The following is a 19,602-nucleotide window of genomic DNA, read 5'->3' on the forward strand; positions in this document are numbered from 1 at the left end:
TTGTATCCACCGCTTTCATCACCGCGTATTCTAGCTATAGCTGCGTTAGACTTACTTTTGTGATAAAGCTTTGCTAAACTAACCATGGCTACAGGGGGATCTCCTACGAAGAGATTAACTTTTGAGACTCCTGGTAGCGAGGAACAGACAGAGCGAGACGCACGCGTTAGAGCGCGTAGTTTGCTTAAGCGCAAGGAGTTAGAACGTAAGGAAGACATAGAGCGACAGACGAGAAAAGAAGAGCTTGACAGACAAGAACGACAGGCCGAACGTGAGAGACAGGAACGACAAGACGAACGTGACAGACAAGAACGGAAAGAGAAAGATGAACGAGACAGACAAGAAAAGAAAGAGAAAGATGAACGTGACAGACAAGAAAGGGAACGACAGGCCGAACGACAAGACGAACGTGACAGACTAGACCGGAAGGAACAGGCGGATCGCGATCACCAGCTAGAGCTAGCTAGGCTACAGGCCGAGAAGGGTACGCTTACTCAGGCTAGCGCGCCGACGTTTGTTGCCGACCGTACGAGACTGCCGACGTTCGACGATGACAAGGACGAGCTCGACGACTTTTTACGCCGGTTTGAGCGCATTGCATCTGACCAGAAGTGGGAAGAGGCCACGTGGGCTAGCCGCCTTAGCACCTGCTTAAAAGGACGCGCATTGCAGCTCTACAACGCTTTGGATGACGACGAGGCGAGAGACTATCAGGCACTAAAGAAGGCGTTACTCCAGCGCTTCAACCTGACTGCGGAAGCCTACAGACGACGTCTGCGTAACAGCAAGAGACTGAGCGGCGAGCTGAGCCATCAGTTTGTGGCACGCCTTAATCTCTACCTGCGGCGCTGGGTGGAGATGGCCGAAAAGGACTGGACCGTCAACGACCTTGCCGACCTCATAGTCATGGAACAACTGATGTCCAGCCTGCGACCTGAGGTGGTGACCTTCGTGCAGGAGCACCAGCCTAAGACTACTCAGGAGGCAGCCGACTGGATCAGAGTACACGAGGACGCCCAGGCGATCTCTGGCAAATCTTCAGGCTCACGGCCGGGAAAATCGGGAAATTCAGGTTCTACAGGACCCAAGGACGGGAAGGACGATCAGGGACACAAAGGATCAAGTTCCAGAACTGACATCCAGTGTTATTACTGCAACAAGCGGGGCCACGTGAAGAAGGACTGCCACAGGAGACAGGCTGACCAGAAGGGCGTACACTTTGTTGGCAGTGAGGAGTTAAGGGACGTCACGAGCTCATGCACAATTCCACAACTCTGCGTTCCGTGCTCCAGGAAACATTTCCAGCCCCACTGCAACGTCTACGTTAACGGAGTGAAGGGCGAAGGTCTGCGGGACACAGGGGCAGACATGATAGTGGTTCGGGCGAGTCTAGTTCCAGCTATGGCCTACACAGGAGACAGCATCAGGGTGAGAATGGCCGAGGCATCTCACGCTTACGACTTGAACACGGCAGTGATCAAGGTCGTAACGCCGTTGTTCACGGGGACCATTGTGGCCGTCGTCATGGACGATCCTCCATGCGACCTGCTCATTGGAAACCGGGTTCAGTTTGTGGACGGCGTCACCAGGGAGGTTCCCGTTTATCGGTCTCCCGACGTCATTTCAGTGCTCACGCGGGCACAGGCGGAGCGAGAGGACAAACCTCTCAAACCCCTACCTGCTGCACGAGCTGCCCTGGGGAACGTGACCCCCGCGCTTCTCGCGAAGGCTCAGGCATCTGATCCGACATTAGCGACTCCTCGGGAGCACGCAAAGTCGGGGAAGGTGAAGCTGAGCGGGAAGCATGGGAGGTCAAAGTTCCTCAGGGACAAGAAGTTGCTCTACCGGGAGTTCAGTAACCAAGAAGGTACATTCAAACAGGTTGTCGTGCCTCGCGAGTTTCGCGAGGGTGTCATGGCAACGGCACACGACTCGATTCTGGGAGGTCATCTTGGTACCAAGAAGACCACGGATCGTGTCTGGCGCCACTTTTACTGGCCAGGCATCTGCACGGATGTCCGACGTTTCTGTGCGTCCTGCGATAAGTGCCAGAAGGTGGTTGCCAAAGGAAGGGTGAGGAAGGTCCCCTTGGAGAAGATGCCGCTCATCGACGAACCCTTTCGTCGGGTGGCAGTGGACATCATCGGGCCCATCTTGCCTGCGTCTGAGGACGGAAACAGATACATTTTGACCATGGTGGACTACGCTACTCGATACCCAGAGGCGATCCCTCTGAAATCGATTGAAGCCACGCGAGTAGCTGAGGCTCTGGTTACTATGTGGTCCCGGCTGGGAATTCCATCAGAGGTACTCACCGACAGAGGCACGCAGTTCACAGGAGGAGTGATGGTGGAGGCAGCACGACTGCTATCACTGGAGCAGCACTTCACCACTCCTTACCATGCTCAGTGCAACGGACTGGTGGAAAGGTTCAATGGCACCTTGAAGACCATGCTGAGGAAACTAGCTCAGGAGAAACCACGCACGTGGGACAGGTACATCCCAGCATTGCTTTTTGCATACCGCGAGGTTCCTCAGGAGAGCTTGGGCTTTTCCCCATTTGAGTTGTTGTACGGCAGACAGGTACGCGGTCCCATGGCTATCCTGCGTCAGGCTTGGACAGACGAAGAAGCTGACGAGGAGGTGCAGACGACAGCGACCTACATCGTAGAACTCAGGAACAGGATTGAAGAGACCTGCAAACTGGCTCAAGAGAACCTGGGGAGAGCAGCACAGCGTTACGCGCGAGGATTCGACCGCAAGGCACGGCCGCGCAGCTTCAAGATTGGAGAACGGGTGTTGCTACTTCTACCTGTCAAACACAACAAGCTACAACTGCAGTGGCAAGGACCTTTTGAGGTGACAGCGAAAGTGGGCCAGAACGACTACAGGATCGTCATGAACGGGAAAGCACGCCTGTACCACGCCAACCTGCTGCGCGCCTACATAGAGAGGACTGCCTACGGGGAAAAGGACAAAGTGACAGAAGCAGTTGCTGTCGTGATGGACGAGACAACGGAAGAACAGGGAGGAGGACGTGTACCAGTTTGTCCGTTGGAGGCTAGTGAGGATCACACGGACGTGCACATCTCACCTGATCTTGGGGACGACCAGCAGGCGGACTTGCAAGAGATCCTGAAGGATGCAGCACGGGTCCTTACAGACATACCACTTCAGACGCATCTAGAGGAGTTTACCTTCGACTTGCTGGAGAAGCAGCCAGTGAGGACGAAGCAGTATCCCATGCCTCATGCCCAGAAGGAGGTGGTCAGGAAGGAAATCGCCGACATGACGAAGTTGGGCGTCATCGAACCAGCGAACTCTCCCTACAGTTCACCAATTGTGCTTGTGAAGAAGAAGGATGGACGCGTCAGGTTCTGTGTCGACTACCGGAAGCTGAACAAGATTACGGCGTTTGACGCGGAACCCATGCCTGATGTGGACTACCTCTTCAGTCACTTGGCCAAGGCCAAGTATTTTTCAAAATTAGACCTCACCAAGGGATACTGGCAAATTCCAGTTGCCGAGGAAGATCGCCCAAAGACTGCATTTACCACTCCATTCGGCCAGTTCCAGTGGACAGTCATGCCTTTTGGTCTACAGAATGCAGGTGCCGTCTTCACTCGCATGATGAGGAAACTTTTGGAACCATTGAAGCGCGAGGACATCAGCAGTTTCATCGACGATGTGCTGATCGCGACAGAGACATGGACTGAACATCTCGACGCCCTGCGCGACGTGTTCGGAAGGTTGAAGGACGGAAATCTGGGAGCTAAACCGTCCAAGTGCTACTTGGGATTTCGGGAATTGTCTTTCCTGGGTCATGTTGTCGGCGAGGGATTGCTCGTTCCAGAGGACGACAAGATCCAGAAGATTCGGGAGGCGGAGCCACCGCGCACGAAGAAAGAAGTCAGGTCTTTCCTGGGCCTAGCCAGCTTCTACAGACGCTTCATCCCGCACTTTGCCGAAATCGCACTACCACTGACCAACCTTACCAAGAAGCTACAACCGACCGTTGTAGTGTGGACTGAGGAATGCAGCTCCGCATTCAACACCCTGAAGAGGCGACTCACCAGTCAGCCTATTCTCCGACTACCAGACCTGAACAAGGACTTCGTGCTGAGGACAGACGCTTCAGGGAAGGGACTTGGGGCAGTGTTGCTTCAGGAGACAGAGGGGTTTTTGCACCCTGTTTGCTTCGCCAGCCGTAAGCTGACCTCGGCCGAGGCAGCGTATGCAACGGTTGAACGCGAGTGTCTCGCCATTGTCTGGGGCATCCAGAAGTTCGAAGCGTACCTGTACGGACGACCTTTCTGTCTGGAGACGGACCATCAACCTCTGCAATATCTTCAGGTTGCAAGGTTGGCAAACGCCAGACTTATGCGCTGGGCGTTGATTCTCCAACCGTACCAATTCACGGTACGCGTCATTCCGGGCGCCAACAATGTTGGAGCTGACTTTCTCTCTCGGGCTATAGAGGAGAACATGACTGTGAGCGAAACCGAGGTTTCGTCTTGAAGAGGGGAGGTGTGTCACGATCGGGTGACAGAGACCAAGAAAGTGTCACTCAGTGGAGTGCCTGTTCTTGGTCGATTATGATAGAAAGCGCCTGTGCGTGATATTGGGCTACAGCAGAGTTTGCTGACAGTGCTCAACGAGCACGGATGTTTTGTAGCGCACGAGTTTCGCGGTGGGTTTTTTTGCTGTCATAGGGCTGACGGTTTTTCGCTGACAGCGCGCACGGGATTTTCACGGATTGAGTTTCTCGTGTCTTTTTTCTGCTTGGGAGGCAGAATTGTGTATAGCTGGACTGGTTTTTGTGACAAGGTCAGTCACGTGTTATTGGCTAGGTTGTCTGAGAGAGACACAAGGACGGCGCACTTGACACCCAGCGGCAGAAGGGGAAGGATCTAATACACAGTTTCTAGAGTATGATGGTTTTTCACCGAATATTGTATTCGGCACTCTAGGGGAGCTTCCACTAGTTATTCCTTCTCACTGCCACATATTTTGCTGAGGACAAGTCGTCAACATTCCTTCGTCGGCGATGGCTTTCGCATAAGGATTCGACAAGGGGTTCTGGAGGTTTTTGGTCACTGTTGACGAACAGAGGCTGTTCCAGGGAGGAAGCGGATTTTGCTTCCATGAGAGTACAATCATAGGCTTTTGAGGTAATAAATCATTATTTAACGCTGTTGATGAGTCTGTGTTGTGGAATGAAATACTCTCTGTTGTTCTTTCCAGGTTAGCGCATAATTTACTCTCTGTGACGCTAAAATACTAATCTGTATATGGTTTTTGCAGATAGGGAGAGAAGGACGGAAAATGACTGTTTTGTTGTTGTAAAAAGTCCGTTTTGTGCAGGCCCACGTGCTCGATGAGGTATTTAAAGATGACATGTTTAAAGGTGGTGGGTGAGGGGTAGCTGACATGTTTAGTGCACCGATGCTTTCTGTTTGCAGCCTTCGTTTCGTTTCGTTTTCCTGTAACTGCTGCACGGCTGCCTTTGGCGGGACACTGCTAGCCGCAGACGTTGGAGCTGGGACCTGAGGAAGCTACGCTAACCGGCTAACCAGCAGACCGGCTAACCAGCGGACCGGCTAACCAGCAAACCGGCTAACCAGCAACCCGACTAACCAGCATACCGGCTAACCAGCATACAGAAAGAAAGCTAAGTGCACCGTGTCTTATGCACCCCGTTGACCACCGTTGTCTTTTCTTATCTGTGATTTCATTGGAGTAGTGACAACGTGGGGTGTGTGACCCCTGCATGAACTAGAGCTTTTGAACAGAACATTCTCATTTGACTGTATTTACACGGGATCAGCGTGTTACTATAATTTTCTATATACTACTGGCATTTTGTCAGTGATCACGGGTTTTTTACGTGTTGAGAACGTAAAAGGAACATATTTTGAGTGAAGGCTCGAGGGAGGTGGCGAGTTTATACATAAACAGGCGTCTGAAACTTATACTTTTGTTGACTCTATTTAATTGTATGACTGCGAGAGTGGATCGTGGTGTGGTTAGTTAATTAGTAGTAATTAACCGGTTCATAATCACCTTAAGTGATATATTGAAACGTGACAAAGTGATTACATACATTTCTTTACTATGGGAAATGGGGGGAAGGGAGAGGGGGGGGGGGGTGATGGGTGGGTTAACATAAGGACAAAAATACTATTACAAACAACACAAAACAGATAACGGAATATAAAGCTAAAAGAGAATTAAATTTTACTCGCTTCTCAAACAGTCCATGACAAGTGTCATGAACTTTGCGAGTTTTAGCAATAAACTCTTTTTTGTAGTGGAAAAAAGCTCTCTGAATTTAACTGAATTGGGGCGGGCATAATAATAGCACCGTAACAACTGTTTTCTATAATTGGTAAAGAAAGGACATACAAAAATATAATGGAACTCGTCCCCAAGGTCACCTGATGAACATTTGTGACAGATTCTGTCTTGTCTGGGAATACCAAGAGTCCTACCTTTTTGTATAGGCAATTTATGATTCAGTGTTCTAAATTTTAAAACAGCGTTTGCTAAATTAACCGGCAGGATGGACAAGTACTTTTCAAACTCAAAATTCTCCTTATACATTCTATAATTATAATAAAACTCATTGTTATTTATTTCTGAATGCCAGGTTTGGACAAATTGGTCTTGTAGCCTATTTTTCATCAGTGCTTTGAAAGTATTAAAATAACCACCATCCGTTACATTATTGATAGTTTGATTGTGCCAAAAATCACTAAAGCCTAACTCATTTAGAACACCATGGACAGAAAGCAAAAATTTTGACTTGTATACACCAGATTCATACATTTTAAACAAAAAACGATATGTCACACAAGAAAGTTTGTCAGAACCATTAGAAAATGCAAGTTTGTACCAAAAATTCAACATACGACATTTCGCTTGAATACTTACAGGGAACTGACCTAATTCACCCAAAACCATGTTTGTTGGTGTTGATTTGCCAACTTTCAAAATCATCTTAAAAAATCGTATCTGTAATTTGTTAGCTAAATCAGACATGTAAGGGCACCATACTTCAGAACCGTAAAGTAAAATAGGGACCACAGTTTTTTCAAAGAGGTCAATTTGGACATCAAGAGGCAAAAACAGTTTTCTAGTTTTACGTAATAAAGCAAACATGGCCTTGGAGGCACGGTCATACAAATTCTTCTGTGCAACAGTAAATTTACCATTGTAGCTAAATTTAATACCCATCATACAATGGTCCTCCTCAGGACTAGATTACCTTGCGATACGTCCCCCACAAAGGGACTTTGCTCTGTAAATCTCGGTCCCCCTTGAGGAGGGTCTGATGTTCGCAATAGGCTGTCTGTGAAGGGATACTTACTTCTCTCTCTATCTCTGCTAAGAGATTTTAACAAATCTCGGAAGAAAGTCTCTGCTGACTTTCAATTGTTTCTTTCACAATTTCTGATGTTTTATATATATTTATATATATTTACACAAAATGAAAATATTTATAACTCGAGTAATAAGCATTGTATTTTATGTTTTATTACATGTTTTAAATCGAGCAATTAATATTTATTCCGCGCGGACCTGTTTTGACCCTAATGGCTTTCGATAAGTGAGTATCGTCGCGCGTTGACTGTAGCCAATGGTTGATACATACTTGAAGATGATCTACTTGTCGACAGAGTCAACCAACCCACACTGTTTTTTCCTCACGCGTTTTTGTGCTTCATTTGCTTTGCTGGTCGTCACCGCATTTGACTCGTTGCCTTTCAGTTCAATGGGTGAGTTTTCACCGATCATTGCATATTGTTTGTCAAACTGTCTTTGCAGGCTAAATATTTCAACATAGACTAGGAATCGAGAGGAGGGTACGGTTTACACTGAGCACAAACAGTTAAGGATATTTTTTCAGCGGTATAGCCAAGATGTTAAACAGCAGAGTTTTGGTCAGAAACATATGTGAATATGAAGATCTGCTTTTCTTCTATTCACAAATGTGTTTCTCGGATTTGAGCAATATTTGGGTGTCGTCAGACACAGATTCTTGATACATCTACCCCCAAAACTGGCGTTTTTTTTAACGGCATGATTCACTTTCAACCATCCAAACGTCTACTTAAACGGATCAATATTCCAGATTGTTTACATCAGACAATTTGTTTGGAGTCATACCTAACCTTGTAGCATACCAAATCCGTCGAAATCTGCAGCGCAGTCAGGCTGATCTAGCGTGTTAAAGAGAGCGACCGCAATCTTGGAAAACGGCAAGAAATCGTGGATTTTTAATGGTGATTTTGCTGGGTAGCTGCAGTTGATATGCCATAAATCTAAAACTACACGGAGCAGCTAGCCTCTCCACATTTAACTGAGGTGCAAAGATTAAAGACAAATAGATAACAACAAGTCAGGAGGGGGGGGGGGGGGGTATTAACAGTGTGAACAGAAATTTAAAAGAAGAAAGATGATAATATATATATGAAGGGGAAAAAATAAGAAAGACTGGAACAAAGAGAGCAAGAAAGAAGGAAAGAGAATGAAGAAAGAAATCATTGGGAGAAAAAGAACCAATCATAGAGAATACTACATGGCTTGCTGTGTCGTACCAGATTTACACGAGGTTTTTTTTGAAAAAGCAACGAGTGTAAATCTGGTACGACACAGCAAGCCATGTAGTATTCTGTTTATCCTACATACTGTACTTACGTGTATTTTACTGAAAATGTCCTGCAGTCGAGGCAGCTAACTTGAAGACGCTTGTTTTGGAACCTCGATCTCTTTTAAAGCCTCGTGCAATCTATTACGTCAAAGTAAAAAAACGTCACTCTGAAAGTGTGGCGTGACGTGTTAGTTCTAAAAATTCATCGAGGGTAATTAGCGAGCGCAATGGGTTTTTTTTCATAATGACGTTTGTCTCGGTGACTTTGGCATCATTAGCAGTGGAAAAACAGGTCCCTGCCAAACTTGCTTGACATGACCTCATTTACATGATATACACACGTGTGATTTGAACGATTATTATCTCACGAGTGTCTATCTCACTATGTAGGATAAATTGTGTTCTTAATTAGTCTGGTCTTTCTGGAGTCCCTTCAACCGTCCTGCCTTATAAGAGATATAATTATCCCCTAAATCAGGACTATTTTGTTTGTCTGAAAATTTCGTTTGACCAAGCACAATTACACTAAAATACACTTTCTGAACTTTTTGCAAGCTTAACTTAGAAGAAGGAAAGCTTGGATGTTCCTAGAACCATACATTTGCAACAAAATAACTCAAACGAATTATTTTCAAACTGTCAAATACAGAGTAATACTTTTTGCACAACTTAGGCTAATACTAATAGTGTCATACCCTCAGTTTTTGGACCTGTGGAGATTTTCTCCATTTCAGCACCATATATTACACGAAAAGCATGGATTGATTGACTAGAGGCTAGATTTTTTGGGGCAGTTTTTTTTTTTACTTTGCATTTCATGGAATTAGGGTGCAAAAAACTGCTGTTAACGTCAATTAGCACTTTTTCAGTGATTCCGCTCTTTCCACTGTATATACCCTAAATTGATTGTTGACTTTCACGAGGATTCACGACCTCTTCACATCACAGAAAATCAATGAAACATACTGGTTTTTTTGTTTTTTATATTTAGTCAAGTTTTGACTAAATATTTTAACATCGAGGGGGAATCGAAACGAGGGTCGTGGTGTATGTGCGTGTGTGTGTGTGTGTGTGTACGTGTGTGAAGAGCGATTCAGACTAAACTACTTGACCGATCTTTATGAAATTTGACATGAGAATTCCTGGGTATGAAATCCCCGAAATTTTTTTTCATTTTTTTGATAAATGTCTTTGATGACGTCATATCCGGCTTTTCGTGAAAGTTGAGGCGGCACTGTCACGCCCTCATTTTTCAACCAAATTGGTTGAAATTTTGGTCAAGTAATCTTCGATGAAGCCCGGACTTCGGTATTGCATTTCAGCTTGGTGGCTTAAAAATTAATTAATGACTTTGGTCATTAAAAATCTGAAAATTGTAAAAAAAAAAAAAAACATTTATAAAACGATCCAAATTTACGTTTATCTTATTCTCCATCATTTGCTGATTCCAAAAACATATAAATATGTTATATTCGGATTAAAAACAAGCTCTGAAAATTAAATATATAAAAATTATTATCAAAATTAAATTGTCCAAATCAATTCAAAAACACTTTCATCTTATTCCTTGTCGGTTCCTGATTCCAAAAACATATAGATATGATATGTTTGGATTAAAAACACGCTCAGAAAGTTAAAACAAAGAGAGGTACAGAAAAGCGTGCTATCCTTCTTAGCGCAACTACTACCCCGCTCTTCTTGTCAATTTCACTGCCTTTGCCATGAGCGGTGGACTGACGATGCTACGAGTATACGGTCTTGCTGAAAAATGGCATTGCGTTCAGTTTCATTCTGTGAGTTCGACAGCTACTTGACTAAATATTGTATTTTCGCCTTACGCGACTTGTTTATTTATTCTTCTTGCCAAGCCTCACTATACTACTATACTGCGTTATTCAACTAGGAAGACATTCCGTTTTCGCCAAATCCCAATTTTGCCACAATCCAAAATGTCGCGAAATAGGGATGGCGGCGAAATGGGATGACGGCAAAACGGCATGGCGACAAAATGGAATGTGGCGCTAGTGGTATGACACGGTGGTAAAATGACACTTGGCCTGTGAAATGTCGCGAAAATGGGATGGGGGCAAAATGGGATAACGGCGAAACGGGATTGCGCCAAAATGGGATGTGGAGCTAATGGTACATGACATGGTGGTAACATGACACTTGGCCTGTAAAATGTCGCGAAAAAGGGATGGGGGCGAAATGGGCTAACGGCGAAACGGTATTGCGCCAAAATGGGATGTGGAGCTAATGGTACATGATATGGTGGTAAAATGACACTTGGCCTGAGAAATGTCGCCAAAATGGGATGGGGGCGAATTGGGATAACGGCGAAACGGGACTAATAGATCCCTTGCCTTTGGGGTAGTGCGACTCTGTCACTGCTAGCTTTCCACTGGGAGGAAGCGACCGGAATTTCCCAACGATGGGACATCCTAGTAATGAAAAAAAAAAAAAATCTTAAAATTAACAGAGTCGCGCTACCCCGGATTTCGTTTTCGTCCCTTGACTTTGGAGATGACAAGAAAATATCGGGCGCAAAAACGTGATTTGTAAAAATAGTTACAAATCACGGGGCGCGCCCCGCGATTTGTAAAAAAATTTTACAAATCGCGAGGCGCGCCCCGCGATTTGTAAAAATGTTTTTACAAATCGCGGGGCGCGCCCCGTGATTTGTAACAATTTTTACATTTTTACAAATCACGGGTTAACAACTTTCCCCTACAGTGGAAAGAGCGGAATCACGGAAAAAGTGCTCAATAACGTTGACGGCAGTTTCTTGCACCCTCATTCCCATCCTGACCTCAGGTCAAAATGAGTTCGGCTCATTCTCTCCCTGACAGAATGCCTTGAGTTTCCTTGTCTGGCAAGGAAACCGATGTTTTTACATATTTATAGCTTTTTGTAATGTATTATTGATATAAGCAGATTTGCGATCGTCGATAATGATTTTTCATGGTGTTTTGTAATTTTTAAATTACAAAGGAATTGATATGTAAGACAGTTTCAAGCGAGCTATTTTTCGCGGCTGTATTTACTGTGCAAACAACTCTAAATATGGCAAAAGTGTCACGTAATAATCAACCGTTTGGTTTCGGCGCTCACTGGAGCAGACGATGTTTTCTGTTACCAGTTGACAGTGATGAAACCATATATTACGGTCTCCTTCCGGCAGCAGTCCCAAAATTTTGACTTGTTTTGACCTTAGGCCAAAAAAAAATAGGTGTGGTTACGGTAACATAGCCAAAAAAAATAGGGTAGGAAGGTAGGCAATCACTTTTTTTTTAAAACTTTTTTTTCTAATGTGTACAAATTAAACCTACTTGACAGGGAAATAAGTGTGCGACTCGGGCGCTTTCGCTTTCATTGCGTTTTCTGCACTCGTTTTCTTGTTTTGTTGTTGTTGTATTTTGACAAATGTAATAAAAAGTTATAGGGTCGGCCCCTAAAAATAGGGAAGGTCGGGTTGCCGTAACCACACCTATTTTTTTTTTAGGCCTTAGAACGATGTCTTTATCATAACTGTGAAGAACAGAACGGAGATCACTGTCGAAGTCGGCTAATCTGCAATCATTTTCGTCTCGCGAACACTGATCTCAAATTTAGATCAGTGCTCGCGAAAAACATATGGGAGATAACTCTGTATTTTTGTTTTGATAGATTCGCGTAGGACTGTAGCGTCCGGTCAGAGAGATAACTGGCGATAGCCGTTGAGCGATGACTGATCAGAATGCCTCATTCCATGAAATGCAAAGGAAAAAAACCTGCCAAAGAAAAATCTAGCCTCCTGTCTATCAATCGATGCTTTTCGTGTAATATAGGGTGCTAAGATGGAGAACATCACCACAGGTCCAAAAACTGAGGGTATGACGCTAATAACCTAAGTTGTGCAAAAAGTACTACTCTGTATTTGTCAGTTTAAAAATAATTCGTTTAAATTATTTTGTTGCAAATGTATGGATTTAGGAACACCCAAGCTATCCTTCTATATATTAAGATCTTCTTCTTCTTCGTTCATGGGCTTAGACTCCCACGTTCACTCATGTTTTTAGCACGAGTGGATTTTTACGTGTATGACCGTTTTTATCCCCGCCCTTTAGGCAGCCATACGCCGCTTTCGGAGGAAGCATGCTGGGTATTTTCGTGTTTCTATAACCCACGGAACTCTGACATGGATTACAGGATCTTTTCCGTGCGCACTTGGTCTTGTGCTTGCGTGTGCAGAGACTGCACATAAGTTGACCTGGGAGATCGGAAAAATCTCCACTCTTAACCCACCAGGCGGCAGCGACCGGGATTCGAACTCACGACCTCCCGATTAGGAGGCCGACGTCTTACCACCACGCCACTGCGCCCGTCATATATTAAGATAAAATTGCAACAAGTGCAGAAAGTGTATATTAGTGTAATTATGCTTTGTCAAACGAATGTTTCTGGAAAAAAAAGATATTCCTGATTTAGGGGGTATATCTTTTATAAGACACGACCATTGTGTTGTGGAAGAAAAAAGTGTAAACAGCTTGCGCTAACTTAAAGCCAGGTCAGTTGCCCTCCATTACCAATACATTTTAGAGATTTGTTTGTTTGTTTGTTTAACGCCCAGCCGACCACGAAGGGCCATATCAGGGCGGTGCTGCTTTGACATATAACGTGCGCCACACACAAGACAGACGTCGCAGCACAGGCTTCATGTCTCACCCAGTCACATTATTCTGACACCGGACCAACCAGTCCTAGCACTAACCCCATAATGCCAGACGCCAGGCGGAGCAGCCACTAGATTGCCAATTTTAAAGTCTTAGGTATGACCCGGCCGGGGTCCGAACCCACGACCTCCCGATCACGGGGCGGACGCCTTACCACTAGGCCAACCGTGCTGGTCATTTTAGAGATATGTACTTTACAGAATGCTCTTAGTAAAACTACAAAATCAACGTAAAAGTACAAATGAAAGGACGTTACGTAACACCAGAGATAAGAAACCGAATGCACAAGTGCATGACATAGTTACGAAATACCGATTGGTGTTTCTTTTACAGCATTCATCTGGCTTGCTACTGGTTGGAAAGTATTTGTTTTTCTCTATATATTCATACAATGTACTTGCAATGTACTGTTTTCGAGATAAGTTCTGTGTCGATAGAGCATGTTTTTGGGGTTAAGTGGATTTGCTTTGCCGCCCCAAATTGCGCATAGCTGCTGCCAGGTGACACACTGACGATCGGTCTCATTCGAATCTATAGACATTAAGCTTTCCGAAAATTTATAGTTTTTGACTATACAAAATCGGTGCCTTATACTACCTTTTCTAGGCGCCTTTTCTGGGTTCGGCCGCTCCACTATTAATGGATGCATGAAAAAAGGTATTGAAGAGTATTATTTTGAGCCACGCCCAAAAAATGAACGATGATACTCGAAAACGCACCACAAGTATGACAATTAATGAAATTAAAGCGAAAGAATGCGCTTCAGGGCGCTGCCTCTGTCTGGTGTAGGCTAGTCAAGAAGCGCCATCTGGCGGAAAGACGGGAGAGCCACCTGTGACGCGGCCCCTTAGTAACGTACATCGCCTACACAAACACGGGAAATAACTCATTTGAAAATGACCTAAACCCTTTATAAAAAGTTCTCTTCCTTGGCCTATTGTACGACATTTGGGCGGGGATGTAGCTCAGTCGGTAGCGCGCTGGATTTGTATCCAGTTGGCCGCTGTCAGCGTGAGTTCGTCCCCACGTTCGGCGAGAGATTTATTTCTCATAGTCAACTTTGTGTGCAGACTCTCCTCGGTGTCCGAACACCCCCGTGTGTACACGCAAGCACAAGACCAAGTGCGCACGGAAAAGATCCTGTAATCCATGTCAGAGTTCGGTGGGTTATAGAAACACGAAATTACCCAGCATGCTTCCTCCGAAAACGGCGTATGGCTGCCTAAATGGCGGGGTAAAAAACGGTCATACACGTAAAATTCCACTCGTGCAAAAAACACGAGTGTACGTGGGAGTTTCAGCCCACGAACGCAGAAGAAGAAGAAGAAGAAGTACGACATTTAATTAAGCTTAAAAACACTTCCTTTTGCAAATTGAAGGCAGTCCTCCTGCGCAGAAGCATTATTTGTAACCCAGAATCTTTTGGTACAATTTCGGAAGCGAACTGAGGGTCGTTTTCCTCAGGCATTATTCCTTTAAAGGTCCTTGTCTACATTTTTATACAGAAATCGGCATTTGACCATTGAAATACTGAGTCTATTCCCTACAAATATCAAAAATACACCCCCCCTTTGATCAGGAAGGACAAAGCCAGGGTAGCCGATTGAAAATTCATTATAGTAATTCAACGTAGTAGGATATCCTTATTTGGCAAATGCCGAGGGCAAAACTCCTCTCGACTACCATGCATTTCGTGCGTTTAAAACCAAATCGTGGACAGCGCTCCAATACCCAGTGTCAAACTGTTGCTGTGATTGTGTGGGTGTGGCTGTCAGCATAGTGACATGAATTTGATTGGTCGATATTTATAGTCAAAGCACATGCTCTCTGCACATGGAAATCAAAACATTGGAAGTGTTACTTACACTTCTAAAAAAATAACTTTGTTTTACTTATTTTTATTTTCTATATATTTTTTCCCCATGGTTTATTCATCATCTGACTTCACTTTTTAGCAAAATCTAACCATAAGATTATTGAAAAAAAGCAAAAATGTAGACGACCACCTTAAAGAGAAGTCTATAATATGCGTTTAATGTCTCTCCGTTATTGAGGACATATGGAAGTGTGCTTGTCTCAAAGTCGAAATTTATTTTTTCTTAAAGGCACAGTAAGCCTCCCGTAAACCATCACAGATACGGTCAGGCTTTTACACACAGTAAAAACACCCTTTCATTTAAACACTCACCGATTGAGAACATCCTTGGTGCCCTCCGTAAAGAGCGAACAATTTTCAAAGAATTTATTTTTGCGTGGTTTATCTTACCCCTGAGCCATCGTGAACCCGTGTGATCCAGTTTCCCTTTTTCACAATGTAGTCGTCAGTTAGTCATTTGAATGCGACTCGATGTGAGCTTATCTACAATAGCACGTTTTTATGCACGAAACAAACGGCTGTGGTTCACAAGAACTCTAGCGATGGCTTTTGACTGTTGAGAGGAACGGCGATATGCATGATAAACCGTCGTCTGCTACGACCCTTGCGTGACCCTGCTTCCGGGCTTTTCTTTTTTCAAACTTTCACAACTTCGAATTGTTCTGATCTTGTCTTGATGAAAAAAGAATTCTTTTATGATAAAAGAATGTTTGTGTAACAAGCTGTCAATTTATTATTTTGATTTTAAAAGTTAGGTCCAGCGCAAAAACGCACCACGGTCCAAAAACATTCTGATAATCATCGATCCACGGCTATGGCCAGTTTACATCGATAGAATGAGACCCGAAGGGAAGTAACTCATTTTTGACCTGAGTTCAGGATGGGTCCAAAAAGTGTTCGAGACAATGATCTGCAAAATTAATTCTTTAAAAATTGCTCGCTCTTTACGTAGGGCACCTAGGATGTTCCCGTTTGGTGAGCGTTCAAATGGAAGGGTGTTTGTACTGTGTGTAAAAGCCTGACAGTATATGTGATGGTTTACGGGAGGCTTACTGTCCGGGCGTGATTTCCGGTATTGAATATTCATAACAGCCGTCCAGCACCAAAACAAGGCGCCATTGTTGTAGAGGACCAAGTCCACGAAAATAAATTCTTTGAACATTTCTCACGCTCGACAGAAAGCAGCCAGGATGTTCCCGTTCGGTGAGCGTTCAAATGGAAGTATGCTTGTACTGTATGTAGACGCTCGGGGAGCTCTGTGATGGTTTACGGAAGGCTTACTGTGCCTTTAAAGGCTGCCATATTCGTAGCGTTCATTAATTAATTCATATTGTTTACATGTGCCAATAATGTTATAAAACTGTACCTAAGGGGATATAATAACGATTGGCTGTAGCTTTTGAACACAGAAAAAATTATTTCAGTATTGCAAAGTGGTGTTGATAGTGTCGAATGTAAACAGAACAGTCTCAAAGTGAAAGTGGATGCTTTCCGGAAATTGCGCAGGCGGAAATATACGATCTCTCACAGCACATATTTGCAAGAATAAGGCCACAGGCTTCAGCTGACAAGCTACAAGTACATCTAATTTTCTAATAGGCCTATGTACTCACGTGTCCAGCAAAACTTTGGCGAGTTCAGTATCCCCTTTGTACTTGGTTCTCAATTTGAAGCGATGGGCCTCTGACGAAAACAATCTTTCTTTCAGCGCAACCCAGCGCTGGTGCTGCGTGGTGATGAAGCAAGGAGTCCACTTTCTCTTCTCAGCAGATTTAGTGGCCTTGACAGCTTTAGACAGGTTTACTTCTATCTTTTTTGCAACCGCGCTTTGACTGTCTCCGACGCCATCTTTGGTTTACGAAACGTCACGAAGTGACGTCAACGGTCTAAAAATAGCCCAAGTCCTGGAGAACTGTTGCTAAACAATGCAATAAAGAATTAATTATTTCTCGTAATTGGTAAGGACTTCAAACCTAACACTTTGCAGGAAGCTTAATTCATACATCCCCGCAACGATGAGAAAAGCCCTGGAAGTAATTAAACTAATTAAATAGGACTATATGTCAGCCTTTAATGACTCAGCCATACCGTCAGAGTCAAAACACGCGTAATGTAATGTTGTGCATGAATCGGTATGGTATCTAAAAAAAAACCCGATTTAAAATCAAGAAGCAGCCAACGAGAAAGGTTGGTGATTGAAACAATCAATGACGGACGCAGTGGCGTGGTGGTAAGACGTCGGCCTCCTAATCGGGAGGTCGTGAGTTCGAATCCCGGTCGCTGCCGCCTGGTAGGTTAAGAGTGGAGATTTTTTCCGATCTCCCAGGTCAACTTATGTGCAGTCTCTGCTAGAGGCTTAACCCCCTTCGTGTGTACACGCAAGCACAAGACCAAGTGCGCACGGAATAGATCCTGTAATCCATGTCAGAGTTCGGCGGGTTATAGAAACACGAAAATACCCAGCATGCCTCCCCCGAAATCGGCGTATGCTGCCTGAATGGCAGGGTAAAAACGGTCATACACGTAAAAATCCACTCGTACTAAAAACACGAGTGAACGTGGGAGTCTAAGCCCATGAAAGAAGAAGAAGAAGAAGAAGAAGAAGAAGAAGAAGAAGAAGAAGAAGAAGAAGAAGAAGAAGAAACAATCCATCTTAAACTTAACGACATATTCAGAAGTTTGTCGCCCCAGTGGTACTTGAAGTTAGTGGAAGGATAAGCAAATGATAAGAAGATGATCACCAGCTCATTTCTTTTTACATTTAGTCAAGTTTTGACTAAATGTTTTAACATAGAGGGGGAATCGAGACGAGGGTCGTGGTGTGTGTGTGTGTGTCTGTCTGTCTGTGCGTGTGTGTGTGTAGAGCGATTCAGACCAAACTACTGGACCGATCTTTATGAAATTTGACATGAGAGTTCCTAGGAATGATATCCCCGGATTTTTTTTCCTTTTTTCGATAAATACTTTTGATGACGTAATATCCGGTTTTTTGTAAAAGTTGAGGCGGCACTGTCACACCCTCATTTTTCAATCAAATTGATTGACATTTTTGTAAAGCAATTTTGGACGAAGGCCGGACTTTGGTATTGCATTTCAGCTTGGTGGCTTAAAAATTAATTAATGACTTTGGTCATTAAAAATCTGAAAATTGTAATAATTTTGTTTTTAATATAAAACGATCCAAATTTACGTTCATCTTATTCTACATCATTTCGTGATTCCAAAAACATATAAATATGTTGTATTTGGATTAAAAACAAGCTCTGAAAATTAAAAATATACAAATTATGATCAAAATTAAATTTCCGAAATCGATTTAAAAACAATTTCATCTTATTCCTTGTCGGTTCCTGATTCCAAAAACATATAGATATGATATGTTTGGATTAAAAACACGCTCAGAAAGTTAAAACGAAGAGAGGTACAGAAAAGCGTGCTATGCAGCACAGCGAAACCACTACCGCGCTGAACAGGCTCGTCAGTTTCACTCCGTCCGTTTTGCACAAGCAGCGGACTACGGTCATTGTGAAAAAATGCAGTGCGTTCAGTTTCATTCTGTGAGTTCCACAGCTTTACTAAATGTAGTAATTTCGCCTTACGCGACTTGTTTATTTTTCATTTTAATTGTCATTTTTATTTCCTTGTTTATTTTCAAGGGAATTCCCATTTGCATTTAAACTTTAATTTTTAGTTAAATGTTTACCTTCACTTCAAATGTCATTTAAATTCATGTGTCTGTTAATTATCTCATTATCAGTTGCAAACAACAAGCAACTAACCAATCCACTTCAAAGATCACGAGGCCCACGTTCCAGTCAATCTTTAGTTTCGCGATAACTAACCTTAGTGATCTTTAGAGAGAGGTACAACTATAAGGGCACGCGAAACGTGCCACAACACACTTTAAGAGCTTCGGGTCAATCAAAAACTGTGTCAAGGGGAGGTAATTTTCCAGCACAAGGTGAACATTAGACAGTCTTGTCGGGAAACTACTCATTATTTTTCTCTTTGTGTCTCTTTTTCCCACAACTATGTATTCAACAAGCCTGAACTTTCCCGAAATGTCCTCTCCCAGGTAGTCGGCTGTCACAGTTGTGTGTTCCTCTTTCTGCACTTCTTGCATAACCGCGGGCACAAACAGATACAAAACACACGAACAAAACAACCACCCGCCAATGCCCTAAGAAGGAATGCGCACTTATAAACGAACCAGAATAAAACTAAAGTACATGGTGACCCCACAACAATGCAACCCACTAAACTGCTAGTAACTCCCACATGTGTTCCTATTCGGTGTGCATTAATTAACACGAGATGCGGGATGATAATTGCACAAAGTTTCAAGTATGAATGTCAAGTGA

At 43.9% G+C, this 19,602-nt stretch overlaps 1 protein-coding gene across 1 annotated transcript in view; it reads left to right on the top strand.

Moving 5' to 3' along the window:
* Positions 1-7,643: 7,643 nt before the first annotated feature.
* The window catches only part of LOC138979952 (alpha-tocopherol transfer protein-like), a 68,503-nt gene continuing 56,544 nt past the window's right edge, over positions 7,644-19,602 (top strand). The window contains exon 1 of the mRNA XM_070352718.1: positions 7,644-7,778. The gene's annotated coding sequence lies outside the window, so the exon portion shown is untranslated. The remainder of the gene's footprint in view (positions 7,779-19,602) is intronic.

Source organism: Littorina saxatilis, linkage group LG11 (genome assembly GCF_037325665.1).
Source record: "Littorina saxatilis isolate snail1 linkage group LG11, US_GU_Lsax_2.0, whole genome shotgun sequence".
Lineage (NCBI taxonomy): Eukaryota > Metazoa > Mollusca > Gastropoda > Littorinimorpha > Littorinidae > Littorina > Littorina saxatilis.